Here is a 19242-nt window from a genome sequence, read left to right on the forward strand (position 1 = left end):
CTCCTAAACCAGCCTTCAGAAGCCCACTGGTCCCTTTGCCCATCATAGAGACCCCCTTTGCTAGGATAGCTATGGATGTGGTGGGACCTCTCCCGAAATCAGCCAGAGGGCATCAGTATATACTGGTTATTTTGGATTATGCCACCAGGTACCCAGAAGCCATTCCACTGCGGACCATGGCTTCAAAAGGTATTGCAAAAGAGCTAATGTTGATGTGTAGTAGGGTGGGGATACCGAGGGAGATATTAACAGATCAGGGCACACCCTTTATGTCTAAGGTTATGACCGATCTGTGTAAATTGTTGCAGGTTAAGCAGTTGAGAACATCAGTCTACCACCCACAAACAGATGGGTTGGTTGAGAGATTTAATAGGACCCTGAAGTCCATGCTAAGAAAGGTAATCGATAAGGATGGGAAAAATTGGGAATTCATGCTGCCCTACTTGATGTCTGCCATTAGGGAAGTCCCACAGGCTTCCCTGGGCTTTTCGCCTTTTGAACTGTTATATGGGAGGCACCCCAGGGGGATATTAGACATAGCCCGTGAAACGTGGGAACACGATTCCACTCCTTTCCGGAGTGTAGTCGAGCACATCAATGCTATGCAAGAGAGAATAGCCACAGTCACTCCCATTGTGAGAGAGCACCTAAGGCAGGCACAGGAACACCAACAATTCGCCTATAATCGTCAGGCTACACTGAGGGTGTTCCAGCCTGGTGATAGGGTGTTGGTGTTGGTTCCCACTGTAGAATGTAAATTTCTGGCTACGTGGATGGGACCTTATGAGATTATAGAGCGAATACGGGAAGTGAACTATAAGGTTCAGCAACCCGGCCGCCGACCCCCAGAACAAATATATCATGTCAACTTAATAAAAGCCTGGAAGGACAGGGAAGTGTTGATGTTGACTTACCCCCCTCAGCCACTAGGGACACCGAAGGTGAATATTGCAGCTGCCTTGTCACCTGACCAGTTGAAGGAGGTGAACGACTTGATAATACGTAATAGGGAAGTTTTCTCAGGCATACCGGGGCGTACCCATTTAGTCTCTCACAACATTGTGTCTCTCCCAGGAAAGAAGGTAAATATGAGGCCTTACAGGGTACCAGAAGCTCGCAGGAACACTATTAGAAATGAGGTTAAGGAAATGCTGGAGGCAGGGGTTATTGAAGAATCCCACAGTGAGTGGTCCAGCCCTATAGTCATGGTTTCCAAACCTGATGGCTCCTGGAGATTCTGTAATGATTTTAGAAAGGTTAATGAAATTTCAAAGTTTGATGCATACCCAATGCCCCGAGTAGATGAATTGTTAGAGAATATTGGGAATGCTCGCTATATTTCAACTATTGACTTAGCCAAAGAAAAAACAGCCTTTGCAACCCCAGATGGTCTGTTTCACTACACAGTGATGCCCTTTGGCCTGCATGGTGCTCCTGCCACCTTTCAAAGGTTGATGGACCACATACTTAGACCACACAGGACGTATGCGGCAGCATATTTAGATGATGTGGTCATTCACAGTCCAGATTGGGAATCACATTTGTCTCAGCTCCAAGCGGTATTGGATTCAATACATGCAGCAGGCCTGATGGCTAATCCAACCAAATGCAATTTGGGGTTGGAAGAGGCCAAATACTTGGGCTATACAGTAGGGAGGGGTATGGTGAAACCCCAAATATCCAAGGTTGAAGCCATAAACTCTTGGCCTAGGCCTGTCAATAAAAAGCAGGTTAGGGCATTTTTAGGGTTAACTGGGTATTACCGGAGGTTTATTCCCAACTATGCTACCTTAGCGGCCCCTCTGACTGATATGACTAAGGCTACAGAACCCAATATGGTTAGATGGGGTGATACAGCAAACCGGGCTTTCCGGAGCCTACAGGAGGCGCTCTGCCGCAACCCCGTTTTAATGGTACCTGACTTTCAGAAAGAATTTATAGTCCAGACGGACGCCTCTGAGGTGGGGATCGGAGTGGTTTTGTCCCAAAGAATGGGTGATCACGAACACCCGGTGTTGTTCCTTAGCAGAAAGTTGGAATCCAATGAAATAAATTATTTGGTAGTTGAAGAAGAATGTTTGGCAGTGAAGTGGGCTTTGGACAGTCTTCGATACTATTTGTTGGGCAGGCACTTCACCCTGATCACTGACCATGCCCCCCTCACTTGGATGCATCGTTCGAAAGACAGGAATGCCCGTGTGATGAGGTGGTTTTTGAGTCTCCAACATTTTCATTTCACCCTGCAGCACAGGCCAGGGAAGGCCATGGGGAATGTTGATGGGCTGTCCCGGGTGCATGCTTTTTTGCGGCTGTCGCTCGACCTATGGGGTCGCAGCTGGGGGGGAGGATGTGGGACAAACCAAGGGGCAGGGTCATACATGGCAGACATGTCAGGCCAGGTCTGCTGCAAGGTCTGCACTCTAGGGAAGAAAACCGACCCTAGACAACTACACTCCCCAGAAACCCTCAGTCAGCCTAATGTGGTCACTTGGTGCTACTTCCTCAATTATTCACCAAGTATATAAGGCGGAAAGATAGAGTCAAGCTAGAAGGTCAGGCCAGAAGCTAGTTTGATTTCTGTTTGTTATTTACGATGAGAACCTTGGAAACAATGTCAAACGGTATGACCTACGTGCCTGTTCCCTAAAACCATGTGTAGACCTATGGACTCTGTTCTATAATGATATATGTTCTGCTTAGTTAGCCTTTAAGATAACATAGTAATGACTTTCTAGCATGTATGCATGTATGTATGTATATATATATATATATATATATATATATATATGTATGTATGAATGTATGTATGTCCAATTGCTTTGACAATACAAATGAATTGAATTGAGAGGGAGAGAGAGAGAGAGAGAGAGAGAGAGAGAGAGAGAGAGAGAGACAGACAGACTGAAAAACAGACAAACAGACACACACACACACACACAGACATACACACACACACACAGAGCCAGCCAGCCAGCCAGCTCAGCGATGACATCACGAGCCTCTCTCAGCTGACTGCTATGACATCACAGAGCACGTACATTCCGTTGCTTGCCGTCTGACAACCACTCAGTCACCGCCAGCCAGACTGGCTGGCTGGCTGGATGTGGGGGATGCTTGCTGCTGCTGCGTACCTTAGCAAGCTTATTTGCTTGACCGGCCTTCCAACTCCTCTGCCCACATGCCCACCTATGCCCGATCTGCTGTTCACCTGGTCACAGCTCCGCCCCAACAAGGCAGATTCTCCCAAAAATGGTACAAACTGATCCACGTTCCCCTCCACGGAAAGCTTTAGCCCAAAATAAGGGACAAATTCTGTAACAACATAATGGATGCCCACCCAACCTGTGACAAAACTGAGAAAAAAGAAAAACGCCAGTCCTCCTGGGGGAGGGACACACAGCCACCCTGGCTGCCCAATATGTCAGCGCCTACCACAGCCTGAGGGACACAGTGACACACGAGCACCGGCTGTAAATATAATGTAAATACTTGTTTGTTATGCATGTCATTGTATTTCAAAAAAGGAATCTGGAAATAGTAAACCTATTTTCTTTATTTGTATGTATTAAAGATCACATTTTTTTACATTTTCATTTTCTGTACTTCATTACATCTTATTGTGATTCATAATTCTATTATTTATTTTCCGTGTAGATGTATGTATGTATGTATGTATGTATGTATGTATGTATATGTATGTATGTCCAATTGCTTTGACAATACAAATTAATTGAATTGAGAGGGAGAGAGAGAAAGAGAGAGAGAGAGAGAGAGAGAGGAATATGAGCTCCTAAAAAACATTTGTTTTTATACATAAGCGGATTTAATTTGTCATTTACAAATGAATATATAGCACTATAAACATACACAGAAGACATGGAATAGAAATTCAGAAGAAAAAGTATTCAAAAAATAATAATTTTAAGAGAAACACAAAAAGAAGAAAGCAGAGAGACAGTTCAGGAAGAAAAGTCAGAAAAGAAAAGCTGAAGACAAGAATTGGAGGTAAGACCTTTCACCTATAGAGACAAATAATTAAACAAAAAAATATGTATTAATAAAATAAATAAGCATTCTCAGTAGTTGACTCAGCCAATGAAAATGCAGAGCTCCAATTTGAATAGAGTGACAGTAGGAGAGAGCCCAACTGCCACTGAGACTGATAGAAATCTATCGAACAGCAGTCTGACTGCAGAGCTGCCTTTTGAAATCCGATACCCTGAAGACATTCGCTCTGCACAGGCTAAGAAGGACTACAAACAAGCTGTGATGAGAGCATCTCCTGAGACCCTCATCCTAGACTACACCGGTAAAGGAGAAAACAGGGTCAAGAACAATCTACTGTTCTACACCGCCTTTCACAAAACCCTGTGCCAGACATACCCCAATAACAACAAGAGGGGCATTAGCAGAGGCAGGCAGATCTCAGTGCTGGTAGAGAAAGACACAGACAGTGTGATGCTCACTTTTAATGTATACCACAACGGGACCATCATGGTGCAGGACAGCGAGAGCAGCCTGGACCAATTATCTCTCGGCTTCCACACCTCAAAGCAGCAGACTGAGGTAGAGAAACACGAGCCAGAGCCGGCCACCCTGCAGTCTGCCCCCAGCCACACGGAGCCAGACAGTGCCCCATCTCCCACAGACTGCCCCCCTGTCTCCCCAAAACTCTCCAGCAACATTAAAACACTAAAGGAATGCCTATCAGTGCTGGAGCTGAAGTTTGCGGAGTTCAGGGACTAAAGATGCACCACAAGGCTGAGATCCATAAGCTGAGAGCAGCAGTAAGAGACCAGGAGGAGCAGAGCCAAACCCTGAGGACGGAGCTGCACAGAGCGAGGGAGGAGCTGACCAGGACACCCCAGCACAGCCAGCTGAGGAGCCTGCAGAGCCAGCTGGAGAAGCTAAGAGAGGAGCACAGAGACTGCACTGCACTGACCCCACAACACCTACAACCCCTGACGCACCCACTGACGCACCCACTGATCCACCCACACTCCCCACCACTCCTGACACCCCCACTATCACCAGACCTGCCACTAATACACAAACCCCTGAAACGCCACTCCCCTAAAACACACCCGCTGCCCCCACCACTCCCGACGCAAAACCCGGAGTGGCAGGTCAACACAGAGGTGGTCATTCTGAGCGACTCCAATGGGAAGTTCCTGGATGAGAGGCGCCTCTTCCCTGGGCGAAAAGTGAAAAAGCTTTGGTGCCCGACAGCACAGAGAGCCCTGGAGCTGCTCTCCAAGAGGAGGCTGTGCCAGGTCAAACACATCCTCATCCACACCGGCACTAACGACCTGAGTGCCCGCAGGGGCGATGTGGCCTCAGCCCTGAGACAGGTGGCAAAGAAAGCCACAGAGGAATTCCAAACTGCCAAAATCACCATCTCCACACTGCTGCCCCGCACAGACGTGCCCCTGCACATCATCCAGGCCATCAACGCAGAAGTATCCCGAAGATGTGCCCTCCTCCCCAACGTCCACCTGGCACACCACTGAGACATCCAGCCACATCACCTGTATGACCACGTCCTCCTCAACAAGACGGGTGTGAGGAAGGTCCGTTTTTAGTGTTTCTCTGAACACATCCAAGCTTACCTAGGCGCTACATATTATTTTCAATTACCCGTAATTCTGATCTGTATTTTGGCTTGTTAATAGAAGTTATTGAAGTTGGACTCCTAATTCAAAATAACCAATATGTATCTCAACGTAATTTACTGACAGACATCACTCTTTATCACTTTCACTTTTGAAGGAACTGCTTTGTATTCTGTGTATTGTTTTATTGTAGTGCTGCTTCCTTTCTTGGCCAGGTTTTACTTGCAAAAGTGATTTTATTCTCAATGTAAGCTCAAAGTCAAATAGTTTAAATAAGAAAACAATGTATTGAAATGAGAACATCATGAACCTGTGTAATTGTGCTGAAGGACAAGCACTGAAAGCAGAGAGAATTTTGTGTTTGGCATTGAATAGCCTTAAAGAAAACTATGCCGTTTTTGGAAACTTTCATATTTAAGTTGAATGTAGGCAAAAACATTCCAGTCACTCTGAAGAGAGAATACAGTTTACTGTTCGAATAAGTAGCCCCTGAATTGAAGATAAAAATCAAAAGTGCTGTTCGTAATTAGTTTACACTTTTACATCAGATGTCTTGTTTTTGCGTTCCAAATTGAGGAGTTGTGGCATATAATGTAAATGAAGTTACTTCACTAGTAGTGCGATTTCTACGTTGTGTATGTGTGTTTGTATATATGAACTCATACATTTTTTAAAGATTGTATTTGGAAAACAAATTCAGGTATAGCACGTGTCCCCCTTTTGAATGGGTTCTATATATAACATTTTAAAACGAATGGTTCTGTGTAGAACGCTATGTTTGGGGGTTCTTCATGTAACCCCTTTGAAGGGGTTCTACATAGAACCATAAAGGGATCCACCAGAGCGATTACTCGAGGAACCCTTTATGGTTCTGTGCAGAACCATTTCTTCTAAGAGTGTGGAGTGTCGCCACACAATTTCTCTCAGAGGGCTTTTGACCAATGGCAATCCAATCCTGAATGACGTCACCACTATCCTGTTGTACTTTATGGGAGAGATGTATTAAGTAGTTTATAATGAGAAGAATAACAATAATCACCTGTTTTTCATAGGTTTTGTATCCATGGTCTCCTTCATATTAGGAAAGGAAGTTGATCCATAGCCTACTCAGAGACAACTGAGAGTTGGTCTCTGAGCAGCAGCACAAAGGGGTCGAGTCTCTCAATGTCCGTGTGTTGGAGATATTCCACCATATTGGTCCCAGCCTTTAAAACAATGTTAAAGAAGATGTTAAAGATATTGTAGAAATATATTGCAGAAGAGCAGAACTACAATCACACTTTTTCAATGCTATTGCTGTTTTCTACCTCCCTGGTGAGGTACCAATGCGGGAAGTTTGAGAGAGTATTTCTAAAATGTGTATGATCCAATACACACAGTTATTTAAAAAGCTGACGTCTTGTACATGCTCACCAGAACCAAGCCTAATTAAATAACACATTTAATATTAAATAAGTACATGTGCAGTAGCCACTTGGACAATTACAGATCCCCAGGTCAAAACACAACAGAAAGACATGGAAGATCGTATTTTCAAATCACATCTGTGGCCCCCATAACTGTAATTTGGTATTAGTGGGTCAAAGGATTTATTTGGTTCAAGTGATAATAAGATCATATTTTGAAATGAAACACTACAGGATGTCATATTTAAAATGACTGTGAGTACCTTTCATTAGTGACGGTTCTGAGGGGGGCAGGGATTAGTTGAGTGTGCTAATTGGAGCTGTGAAGTGTGCAGAGAAAATACAAATGTTTTCTTTTAATATGAAAACAAAGAACTTTTTTTTAACACCGACCTGGGATTGTGTTTCTTTCCAAGTTTCCTTATTGTTTCTGAGAAGAGACTGTTCACTTGCAAAGTGAACTGGACCCGTGTGACTCGCAGGTAAGGAGAGCCCGTGTTGAACTAAGATGGCTACAGTGAGTTTTCCTGGACAAAGCTCGGGCAAAGGATAGCGCAGAGTGCACCTGCACCTGAGATTGTGTTGAGAAGCTTTGTGATAAGAGCAGGTAAAGAGGGAAAAGAAACACAAGTATTTTCTTTGTTTGAAGAACACATTTTGTTTTAACTGAAACGGGACTACAACTTTTGAAAGGGAAATAGTTGCTAGTGCACTGTATTTTTATTGAGTTTATTATAAGAAAAAAGCTTATATTTTGGACAGAACTAACTCGTTTGGCATGCAACTAGCAGCAAACGATGTGAAGCAAACAAAACAGTTAGCAAGTTAGCAAGTTAGCAAGTTACAGTCTGTCCTAGGTCCGGGGGTGCTTATGGTTGTTTATGGGTTCCCTTACCTTAGCCAGTGTCATGTACGGGTGTCCGTACCTTACTGGAGTGTTTGTTTTTATTATAATATATATACATAAAATAATATATAATAATGTAATATTTCAGATAAATCGTCACAGTGAGTGACACCAGCATTATTGGTTTTTTGAGAAATAAAAAAACAGAATGTAGAGAAGAAAATGTTGGAAGGAAGTTGGGAGAAAGACTGGTCTCCGAAGGAGCACCGGGACTGGTGGAAGCAACAACAACCAGATAAGACAGAGAAAGGAATTGTGATATTGTGTCAGGTTGGTGAGAATCAAGAAAAGAAAATAACAGAAATGGAAGATCATCATAAACAGTAATGTGAATTGAGAGAAGAAGTTGTGAAAAATACGATAGAATTAATAGAACTACAAGGCAAATTAGAAGGGCAAGAAAAGTGGTCAGAAAAGGTGAAGGTGTAGGTGCGCGATGTGCTGCCGTGTTAGGAGCGCGTCGCGACACAGATCACTCCGAGGACGACAGGCCCGATTGGGATGATTTAGATCGCAAAGCATGGGAATATGAAAAAGGAGGTTTTGCTAGCGCTCCTCCCCCATATAATCCGGAATATAAATCAATCACTGATTTTGGTTATAATAATACATTGTATCCAGATCTGACCGCTCTGAAAACGGTCCCAGCTGCACCCATGCAAGTCAAAACTAGACAGAGTAAAGAGGAAGGTCAATCAATAGTCTATACGACTAAAACCCATGTCCCCTTCTCCCCAGGAGAAAAAGAAATGATATGGGTGTCCCTCCCAAAATTAAAACCAAACCAGGGTAACACAACTTTTTGGGATATTCTAGATGAAAAGATGGTTATTCACCTCCTTCACCCGCACGATGTACACATCATCGTGAAGGCTAAATGTCCGCCCAACATTTGGATACAGTTACTACGAGAATATCAGACCGGGGAGTGGGCTAATGTAGCCTCTACAGATGAGGAGGAAATAACAGAACTTTTTCACAATGGATCAAGAAAACTGAGATAGTGAAATAATGAAATAATCGAGTGGGATTATTTGACATTTTATTCTAAATAATCATAAGCTTAAATAATAAGTTATAAGGGCTGTTTGAGACACTGCAGGGTCAATAAAACATGCCACAGATCGGATATCTGAATTATCTTTAGATATCAATGTGTATGTGCTTTGTGTGTTTATGAATATGTATAGTTTGAAGGTGATATAAGGTAAATGTCTATGTTTTGGCAATCATTTTAGAATTATATTTAAAAATGTAACAACAGATTTATCATATTCATGAGGATCTTTGGCTCTATACAGAGTGCCTCAAGCATCAGAAATCAGAAAGAAAGACTATTATAAGAAAAGTAATCCAAAATATACATTGAATAAACAGATGGATAATAATAGTAATACATAAATAGTCATGGTGTCTCCACAAGAAGAACCAGAATTTGTTTGTTAAACATCATGTTATGGACAAGCTCTGTCAAAAGTCAAATTCAAGGAAACGAAAGGCTAGAAGAGAGCCTGGTGCAGCCCTGACAGCCTGTGAAAGCAGGAGAATGTAAACAGTCTGGTGACATGTTACAGTCTTTCAGAAAATGTTTGGTTATTGGTGCCTAGCATATAATACCTGAAATGAAAGTCAAAGTAGACCATGGTTTTAAGATGAGTGATGTAGGAAAAGGGTAAGATACCGCAGAAGTATAAGATTACAACTATAGAATAAGTAAGCTCAAGTAATATAAAATGCTTTACAGGAGAAAAGTAAGAATGGAAAGGAAGAGTAAAAGAGAAGGTGTCCTAGGATTATGGGAATCATTATTGAGATCAATGGCCTATTGGCTAATATTTTGTTAGGTACATATATGACTTCAATAAACGAATAATGGAGTGACATCTGTATAAATATAAATAAAACATATTGATAAAAAAACCTGAATACATTTCTTGTAAGAAATTAAGAATAGGAGAAAGAATAGCTGTTAGAATGCAGAGCAATGTTAACCAAAGTTGAAGAGGGTTTGAGTAAGTTGACGAGGGTCTGAGTAAGTTGATAAGGCTTGGGAAGCAGGAAAAGGTGAGTTTGATGTGTGTGAGACAAATGTGCTGCCACTTTTAGCACAGAGAGCTTCTGATGGTGATTGAATGAAACGTGGGAAAATAAATAAACTTGATGTAGGATAAATGAATAAATAATTGAATGAGATATGAGCCGCAGAGACCTCCCACATTGGAAAGTGGACTACAGCAGATAATCCTCTCCTCTCCCAGGGCAGGGTGATTAAGTGGGGACGCGTGTGAAGAGTGCAGGTGGACCCAGGTGAGTTGTGAAAGAAAGAAGAAACAAAAATAATAAGGCACGCGTGCAAACAATCAAAATAATACTAAGTGAATAACAAATTAAACAATAAAGTGAAAGATAATCAACACACAAAATAATGGCAATATAGAACCAAACAAAATACACAAGCCATATTGCATAAAGTGAAGTGAAATATAAATATAATAAGTAATGGTGATTAAGGAGCTAATTAACACCGTCCGTGACATTTACATTGGTTGGGTGTGTGGATACCAGTAATAATTTTTGTTTTATTGAAATACAAAATAATTCTATTTTTCCGAAGTGCTGAACTTTAATACAGTCTAGAAAGATTAATATTTTTTGTCTTGGGCTATATTATTATTACCATAGTTTTTCTATTGTATAAGTATCTTGGAGTAGAGGCATAGGTGGGCATGTGGGCAGAGGAGTAGGAAGGCCGGTCAAGCAAATAAGCTTGCTAAGGTACGCAGCAGCAGCAAGCAGCCCCCACATCCAGCCAGCCAGCCAGTCTGGCTGGCAGTGACTGAGTGGTTGACAGACGGCAAGCAACGGAATGTACGTGCTCTGTGATGTCATAGCAGTCAGCTGAGAGAGGCTCGTGATGTCATCGCTGAGCTGGCTGGCTGGCTGGCTGGCTGGCGGGCTGGCTGGCTCTGTGTGTGTGTGTGTTTGTGTGTGTGTCTGTTTTTCTGTTTGTCAGTCTGTCTGTCTGTCTCTCTCTCTCTCTCTCTCCCTCTCAATTCATTTGTATTGTCAAAAGCAATTGGACATACATACATTCATACATATATATATATATATATATATATATATATATACATGCATACATACATGCTAGAAAGTCATTACTATGTTATCTTAAAGGCTAACTAAGCAGAACATATATCATTATCGAACAGAGTTCATAGGTCTATACATGGTATTAGTGAACAGGCACGTAGGTCATTCTGTTTGACATTGTCTCCAAGGTTCTCATTGTAAATAACAAAGAGAAATCAAACTACCTTATGGCCTCCTGACCTTCTAGCTTGACCTTATCTTTCTTAAGTATACAAGAGAGAAAAACAGTTGTGAGAAAAGAATTTCTAACTTTCCTTCCACACATACATACATACATACATACATACATACATACAAACCAGAGGCATGCAAAAAAATATAAAGAGGAAGAAAATGTTGTATAGCACATACAAAAGGGATGGTGATGAAACAAAATACATAGAATATGTTGAGCTGCAAAGAGATCTTAAGAAAGGGATCAGGAAAGCAAAGAGGGAAATAGAAAGAAACATAGCTCTTGGAGCTACAACCAATGCAATGAGCTTTTTTCAAAATTACAACAGCAAGCGGTCAATTAAGGAGGAGGTGAAACAGATAAAGGGCAAAAATGGAGGTATCTTGGAAAACGAACAAGATGTGGCAAATATTCTAAATGAGTATTTCACAGAGGTTTTTACAAAAGAAAAAACAGATGACATGCCACAGGTTGACAATCAATCCAGTCAAACCCTAAGAGAGATCAGGATAAATGAGGAGGAGGTACTAAAGGGACTAGCAGAATTAAAATCAAACAAATCACCTGGGCCAGATGGGATATTTCCAACAGTACTTAAAGAAATGAGGGAAATTATGTATAGGCCGTTAACTCGATTATTTCAAATGACACTTAGAACAGGGGATGTTCCCACTGACTGGAAGACAGCAAATTTCATACCAATCCACAAGAAAGGGGACAAAACTGAGCCAGGAAATTACAGACCAATCAGTCTCACCTGCATCACCTGTAAAATGTTGGAAAAAATGATTAGACAGAAAATAGAGGAGCATCTCAATGAAAACCATATTCTTGGAGATAGTCAACATGGGTTTAGACGAGGCAGATCATGTCTTACTAACTTAATACATTTTTTTGAACATGCAACTGCAGCTGTAGATCACGTGAAAGCATATGATATGATATACTTAGATTTCCAAAAAGCTTTTGATAAGGTTCCACACCAAAGACTGATCCTCAAATTGGAAGCTGTAGGCATTCAGGGTCATGTAAGTAGATGGATTATGAACTGGTTGATGTATAGGAAACAGATTAGAGGAGTCACTTCTAACTGGAGTGAGGTTGTTAGTGGAGTTCCACAGGGATCAGTACTAGGGCCTTTGCTTTTTCTAATCTATATTAATGATCTGGACTCTGGGATACTTAGCAACCTTGTCAAATTTGCAGATGATACTAAAATAGGTGGCTTAGCAGATACAATCTTGGCAGCACATGCTATTCAGAGGAACTTAGATAAATTCAGTTGTGGGCTGACACCTGGCAAATGAAATTCAATGTGGACAAGTGCAAGGTAATACATGCAGTAAAACAAAAATGTCCACTATAATTACACTATGGGAGGTACAGATCTAGATGAAGTAATGCATGAGAAAGACCTAGGAATCTATGTGGATTCACTTTCTCCATCCAAACAATGTGGGGAAGCAATACAAAAGGCATACAGAATGCTAGGGTATATCGTCAAAAGTGTAGAATTTAAGTAATGTTAAGACAGTACAATGCGCTAGACCTCATCTGGAATACTGTGTACAGTTCTGGGCACCACACTTCAAGAAGGATATTGCTGCTTTAGAGACAGTTCAGAGGAGAGCAACCAGACTTATTCCAGGTCTGAAGGGAAAGTCCTACTCGGAGAGACTGAGGGAACTGAACCTTTTCACCCTGGAACAGAGGAGATTACGTGGGGACTTGATCCAAGTCTTCAAAATCATGAAAGGTTCCTCAAACCAGAGGAGCTTTTCCAGATCAGCAGGGACACACGCACCAGGGGACAACAAATGGAAATTGGGCTTCAAGGCATTCAAGATGGAAAGTGGTAGAAGCTGAAAGTTTGGGAACATTTAAAAATAGACTGGATAGGATCCATGGATCACTTAGATATTAATGGACACCAAACGAGCATGATGGGTCGAATGGCCTCCTCTCGTTTGTAAACTTTCTTATGTTCTTATGTTCTTATGAATGTTCCCTAAGCATATTTCAAATGTTCCCTAATTTATGTTACAAATGTGCCTTAGCACCTCTCTCTCTCTCTCTCTCTCTCTCTCTCTCTGTCTCAATTCAGTGCATTTGTATTGTCAAAGCAATTGGACATGCATACATACATACATACATACATATATATGGAAAATAAACAATATGTGTACATCTCTGCATTAATGGTGCCCTAACAGATGTGCAAGTTACATGACAGACAGACAGACAGACACTCACACACACTTTCACACACACACACACACACACACACACTTGTATACCTGACACGTATAGAAGACTGGATAGGGAGATATAAATAGCAATGGGGAGACTCTTGTACTTGGTGTGGCTCTATCCATATAGTGGGGCCAGCAGCCACTTAGCAGGTGTAGCAATAGAAGCTCAGCCTGGGGAGACTGGATTTAGCATTTCCTCTCCATTTTGATAAGTATCCTTAATCATTTCTGCAAAATACTTCTATGATACCTATGTATGTTTTTTACTTGTACTATATTATACTATCAAGTATCAGTGTACACATACAATGTGACCTGTTACATTAATACAGAGGCCACGGAAGGCCAGATCAGTAATAGCCACTGTCCCCTGATATTACACTTTTTTACAATCACTTTGGCACTCATTTCAGAACCTTGATGTCATTTTTCAAAACTCTAGACACTAAACTCACACCCGATGATCAAAATGCACATTTTTCAATTGCTTGGATACAATACACATCAACCTCAGATCATTTGTTCATTGAACTAAAATGATACAACTTAACGTCAAAGTATTACCATTTCAAAATGCAATTCACACATTACATCTGAGATCACTGTCTATTCATTTCATTACAAAGATCTAACTATCAATTGATACAGCTGCTCAAAATGATAAGTGACTGTTGCATTACTCTTAATTCATAGTTTTATGGAAACTGACGAACAGTATTCCATGTTTCGATCATGAAAGTTTCAGGATAATGAGATCCATTGACACCAATAACCGAGGAGCATGAACCAGTTGAACTACATTATCTATGGATGTAATATTTCATCATCATTCATCATCATGTAGCACTTTTCCACACCATGTTTTCAGTGTGGAAGGAAAGTTAGAAATTCTTTCTCTAATACCTGTTTTTCTCTCTTGTATACTTAAGAAAGATAAGGTCAAGCTAGAAGGTCAGGCCAGAAGGTAGTTTGATTTCTGCTTGTTATTTACGATGAGAATCTTGGAGACAATGTCAAACAGTATGATTGAAGTGCCTGCTCCCTAATCCATGTGTTGATCTATGAACTCTGTCCTATAATGATATAAATTCTGCTTAGCTAACTTTTAAGATAACATAGTAATGACTTTCTGATTATAACCAGCTCTTTGATTTTTGTGTATAAAAGCTCTGACTGTTAAAATGAAGGCAGAGCGACTTTGGGATCTTCTTGAGTCACTGTTCCTCTCCACGCTGCGTGTATTAAAGGCATTGCAACTAACGCTCCAACCTGGTTGAAGATGATTGTTCTTCCACATCAGATTTGACATTACTGTATGTATGCAGGCCCTTGTAATTGCTATTCCAATACTGCCAACTGGTTATTGATGATTGATTTCACATTGTGGTACGAGTATCGAGTGAAATGAGTGCTATCCACCCGAGCAACACAGTGATAACATGGAGCCGGCAGGTCATCCAGGTCACAATAGAGGTCAAGCAGTGGGAGGAGGAAGACGTGGTGGTCAAAGGAATGGAAGGGGACATGCACCCCTTCTGAGAGGTGGTCGTGGGCCTCGTCATAGAGGAGGGCTTAGGCCTCACCAGAGAGGCAGCCATGGGCCTCATTTGAGAGGTGTTGGGGGAACGTGGTAGAGGACAAGGCCACGGACCAGACAGCGGCAGCAACAGCAAATAGTGTCCAGTGAAATCCGAGAAATAGTTGTAGAACATGTTGTAAATCATGGCATGACCATGACTGAGGCAGCTACAATGATTCAATCAAACCTCAGAATCAACTCAGGATCAACTGTGGCCTCAATCATCAGAAATGTCCGTACTGAGAAGCGGCAAGTCTTCAGCATGCACTAAACATTAGGCTACTCTCAATTGTCAAATGACTGTATACTGCATACCAATGTGTAGCACAGAGTATAGTGTGCCTTTTGAAAGAAATGCAGACAGAGTGAAGCAGCTGATGACTGAGTATGTTCAGGTATGTTCAGTTTCAAGATGCCTCTTGTGAAAAATGGTTGTGAGAACCTGAACCTGAACACAGGGCTGATGGAAATTTAGAAGTACAGTAATCAATCCTTTGTTTTGCTTTTTACACTAAGCCAGGTGAGGAACACTGCAGTTGACATTTTACTGTAGTTTTGTTCGTTTTTGTAGCTAATTATTTTTGCATGGATTCAAAGAAACCTATGGTGTGATTTGATTGTATTGCATCAATACATTTCAGATTTTGTTCAATGATTCCACTGTGTCTGTAGTATTCTCTCTACTAGTCCTTTTACAGTGATGTATTTATGTGTAGTACCATAATGAAACATGTATCACATATTTTGTACTACAATATTTAATGATTGTACGAACAACTACACAGTGAAACTATCGGTATCTTCTGTGTTACTATGTTACTATGGTATTTCATGATAAATGAGTTATTTGAACCAACAAGTCTGCAAGTGCTAGGTTTCTATAAAGATATGAATGCACAATGCAATGTTTTGAACATTGGACAGCCTGTGTTACAAGTGATGACCGTTTTGAGTTTTGTGTCTAGAGTTTTGAAAAATGACATCAAGGTTCTGAAATTAGTGACAAAGTGATTGTAAAAAACTGTATATTCATCCTATTTAATGTGCTCTTTTAAAATGTACTTTTCTTTTTTATGTTGCCATTTCTGTTCTACCAATGTTTCAGTTGTTAGCCAAAGATTGACAGAGTACATCTCATACACACAGGCCAGACAGCAAAGATTTCTTTTTGAAATTCAATTACAAATGCTGCATGAACTCATCAAAACGATTAGAGCTCCTGAAAGCAATATAACTAACTCACTCTACAGCATCTCATTAGCAGTGAAAAGAAACCAAGAAAGTTGGGACAGTCGACTGTTTACCACTATGTAACATCACCTTTTCTTTTAATAACACTTATTAAGCACTTGGGCACTGAAGACACCACTTGGTTAAGTTTAGCAAGCGGGATTTTCCCCCATTCATCCATTATGCATTTCCTCAGCTGCGCAACTGCACAGGGCCTTCGTTGTCTTAATTTGCACTTCATAGTGCGCCACACATTCTCAATTCGGAGACAGGTCAGGACTGCAGGCAGGCCATGCTAGCACCCGCACTCTCTGCCTATGCAACCATGCGCTTGAAATCTGGGCAGAATGTGGTTTGGCGTTATCCTGCTGAAAAATGCAGGTACGTCCCTGGAAAAGATGATGTCTGGATGGCAGCATATGTTGCTCCAAAATGTGTACATCTCTTTCTGCAAAAATGGTGCCCTCACAGATGTGCGAGTTACATGACAGACACTCATACACACTGTCACACCCATACACACACAAACACACACTTTCACAGACAGACACACGCACACACACACACACACACACACACTTTCACAGACAGACAGACAGACACACACACTTTCACACACAATCACTTTCACAGACAGACACACACACACACTTTCACACAGAGACAGACACACACACACTTACATACATACATACATACATACATACAGTGAGGGAAAAAAGTATTTGATCCCCTGCTGATTTTGTACGTTTGCCCACTGACAAAGAAATGATCAGTCTATAATTTTAATGGTAGGTGTATTTTAGCAGTGAGAGACAGAATAACAACAAGAAAATCCAGAAAAACGCATTTCAAAAAAGTTATAAATTGATTTGCATGTTAATGAGGGAAATAAGTATTTGATCCCCTATCAATCAGCAAGATTTCTGGCTCCCAGGTGTCTTTCATACAGGTAACGAGCTGAGATTAGGAGCACTCTCTTAAAGGGAGTGCTCCTAATCTCAGCTCGTTACCTGTATAAAAGACACTTGTCCACAGAAGCAATCAATCAATCAGATTCCAAACTCTCCACCATGGCCAAAGAGCTGTCCAAGGATGTCAGGGACAAGATTGTAGACCTACACAAGACTGGAATGGGCTACAAGACCATCACCAAGCAGCTTGGTGAGAAGGTGACAACAGTTGGTGCGATTATTCGCAAATGGAAGAAACACAAAATAACTGTCAGTCTCCCTCAGTCTGGGGCTCCATGCAAGATCTCACCTCGTGGAGTTTCAATGATCATGAGAACGGTGAGGAATCAGCCCAGAACTACATGGGAGGATCTTGTTAATGATCTCAAGGTAGCTGGGACCATAGTCACCAAGAAAACAATTGGTAACACACTACGCCATGAAGGACTGAAATCCTGCAGCGCCCGCAAGGTCCCCCTGCTCAAGAAAGCACATGTACAGGCCCGTCTGAAGTTTGCCAATGAACATCTGAATGATTCAGAGGAGAACTGGGTGAAAGTGGTCTCAGATGAGACCAAAATCAAGCTCTTTGCCATCAACTCAACTCGCCGTGTTTGGAGGAGGAGGAATGACCCCAAGAACACCATTCCCACCATCAAACATGGAGGTGGAAACATTATGCTTTGGGGCTGTTTTTCTGCTAAGGGGACAGGACAACTGCACCGCATCAAAGGGACGATGGACGGGGCCATGTACCGTCAAATCATGGGTGAGAACCCTAAGCCAGGGCATTGAAAATGGGTCAAATACTTATTTCCCTCATTAACATGCAAATCAATTTTATAACTTTTTTGAAATGCATTTTTCTGGATTTTCTTGTTGTTATTCTGTCTCTCACTGCTAAAATACACCTACCATTAAAATTATAGACTGATCATTTCTTTGTCAGTGGGCAAACGTACAAAATCAGCAGGGGATCAATTACTTTTTTCCCCCACTGTACATACATATATATGGAAAAGAAACATTACAAGTATAAATCACAATAAGATGTAATAAAGTACAGATAAACAAAGTGTAATAAAATGTGATCTGTTTGAAAATGCAGGGACGTCACTGGAAAAGATGATGTCTGGATGGCAGCATATGTTGCTCCAAAATGTGTACATCTCTTCTGCAAAAATGGTGCCCTCACAGATGTGCGAGTTACATGACAGACAGACAGACAGACACTCACACACACTGTCACACCCACACACACACTTTCACAGAGAGACATATATACACACACACACACACACACACACACACACACTATCACACAGAGACAGGCACACACACGTACAGACACACACACTAACTTTCACACAGAGACAGACACACACACACACACACACACACATACATACATACATATGGAAAAGAAACAATACTTTTATAAATCACAATAAGATGTAATAAAGTACAGAAAAACTAAATGTAAGAAAATGTGATCTTTAATACACACAAATATGTATGGCTGGTCGGATGCGTCTTGGACTCGGGTTCCTCTTCATTACGTACAACGCTTTTGCCTTTTGCTAAAGCTTTCCGTGGAGGGGATCGTGGGTGAGTTTGTACCATTCTTGGGGGGCTCTGCCTTGTTGGGGCGGAGCTGTGATCCAGGTGAACAGCAGATCGGGCATAGGTGGGCATGTGGGCAGAGGAGTAGGAAGGCCGGTCAAGCAAATAAGCTTGCTAAGGTACGCAGCAGCAGCAAGCAGCCCCCCCATCCAGCCAGCCAGCCAGTCTGGCTGGCAGTGACTGAGTGGTTGACAGACGGCAAGCAACGGAATGTACGTGCTCTGTGATGTCATAGCAGTCAGCTGAGAGAGGCTCGTGATGTCATCGCTGAGCTGGCTGGCTGGCTGGCTCTGTGTGTGTGTGTGTCTGTGTCTGTCTGTTTTTCTGTTTGTCAGTCTGTCTGTCTGTCTGT

General features: G+C 41.7%; 1 non-coding gene across 1 annotated transcript; it reads left to right on the plus strand.

Moving 5' to 3' along the window:
* Positions 1 to 18803: 18803 nt before the first annotated feature.
* LOC136762254 (U5 spliceosomal RNA) lies at positions 18804 to 18918 on the plus strand. The gene has a single exon (XR_010820460.1). It is a non-coding gene; the product is annotated as a U5 spliceosomal RNA (small nuclear RNA).
* Positions 18919 to 19242: the final 324 nt, after the last annotated feature.

Source organism: Amia ocellicauda, chromosome 10, assembly GCF_036373705.1.
Source record: "Amia ocellicauda isolate fAmiCal2 chromosome 10, fAmiCal2.hap1, whole genome shotgun sequence".
NCBI classification, from domain to species: domain Eukaryota; kingdom Metazoa; phylum Chordata; class Actinopteri; order Amiiformes; family Amiidae; genus Amia; species Amia ocellicauda.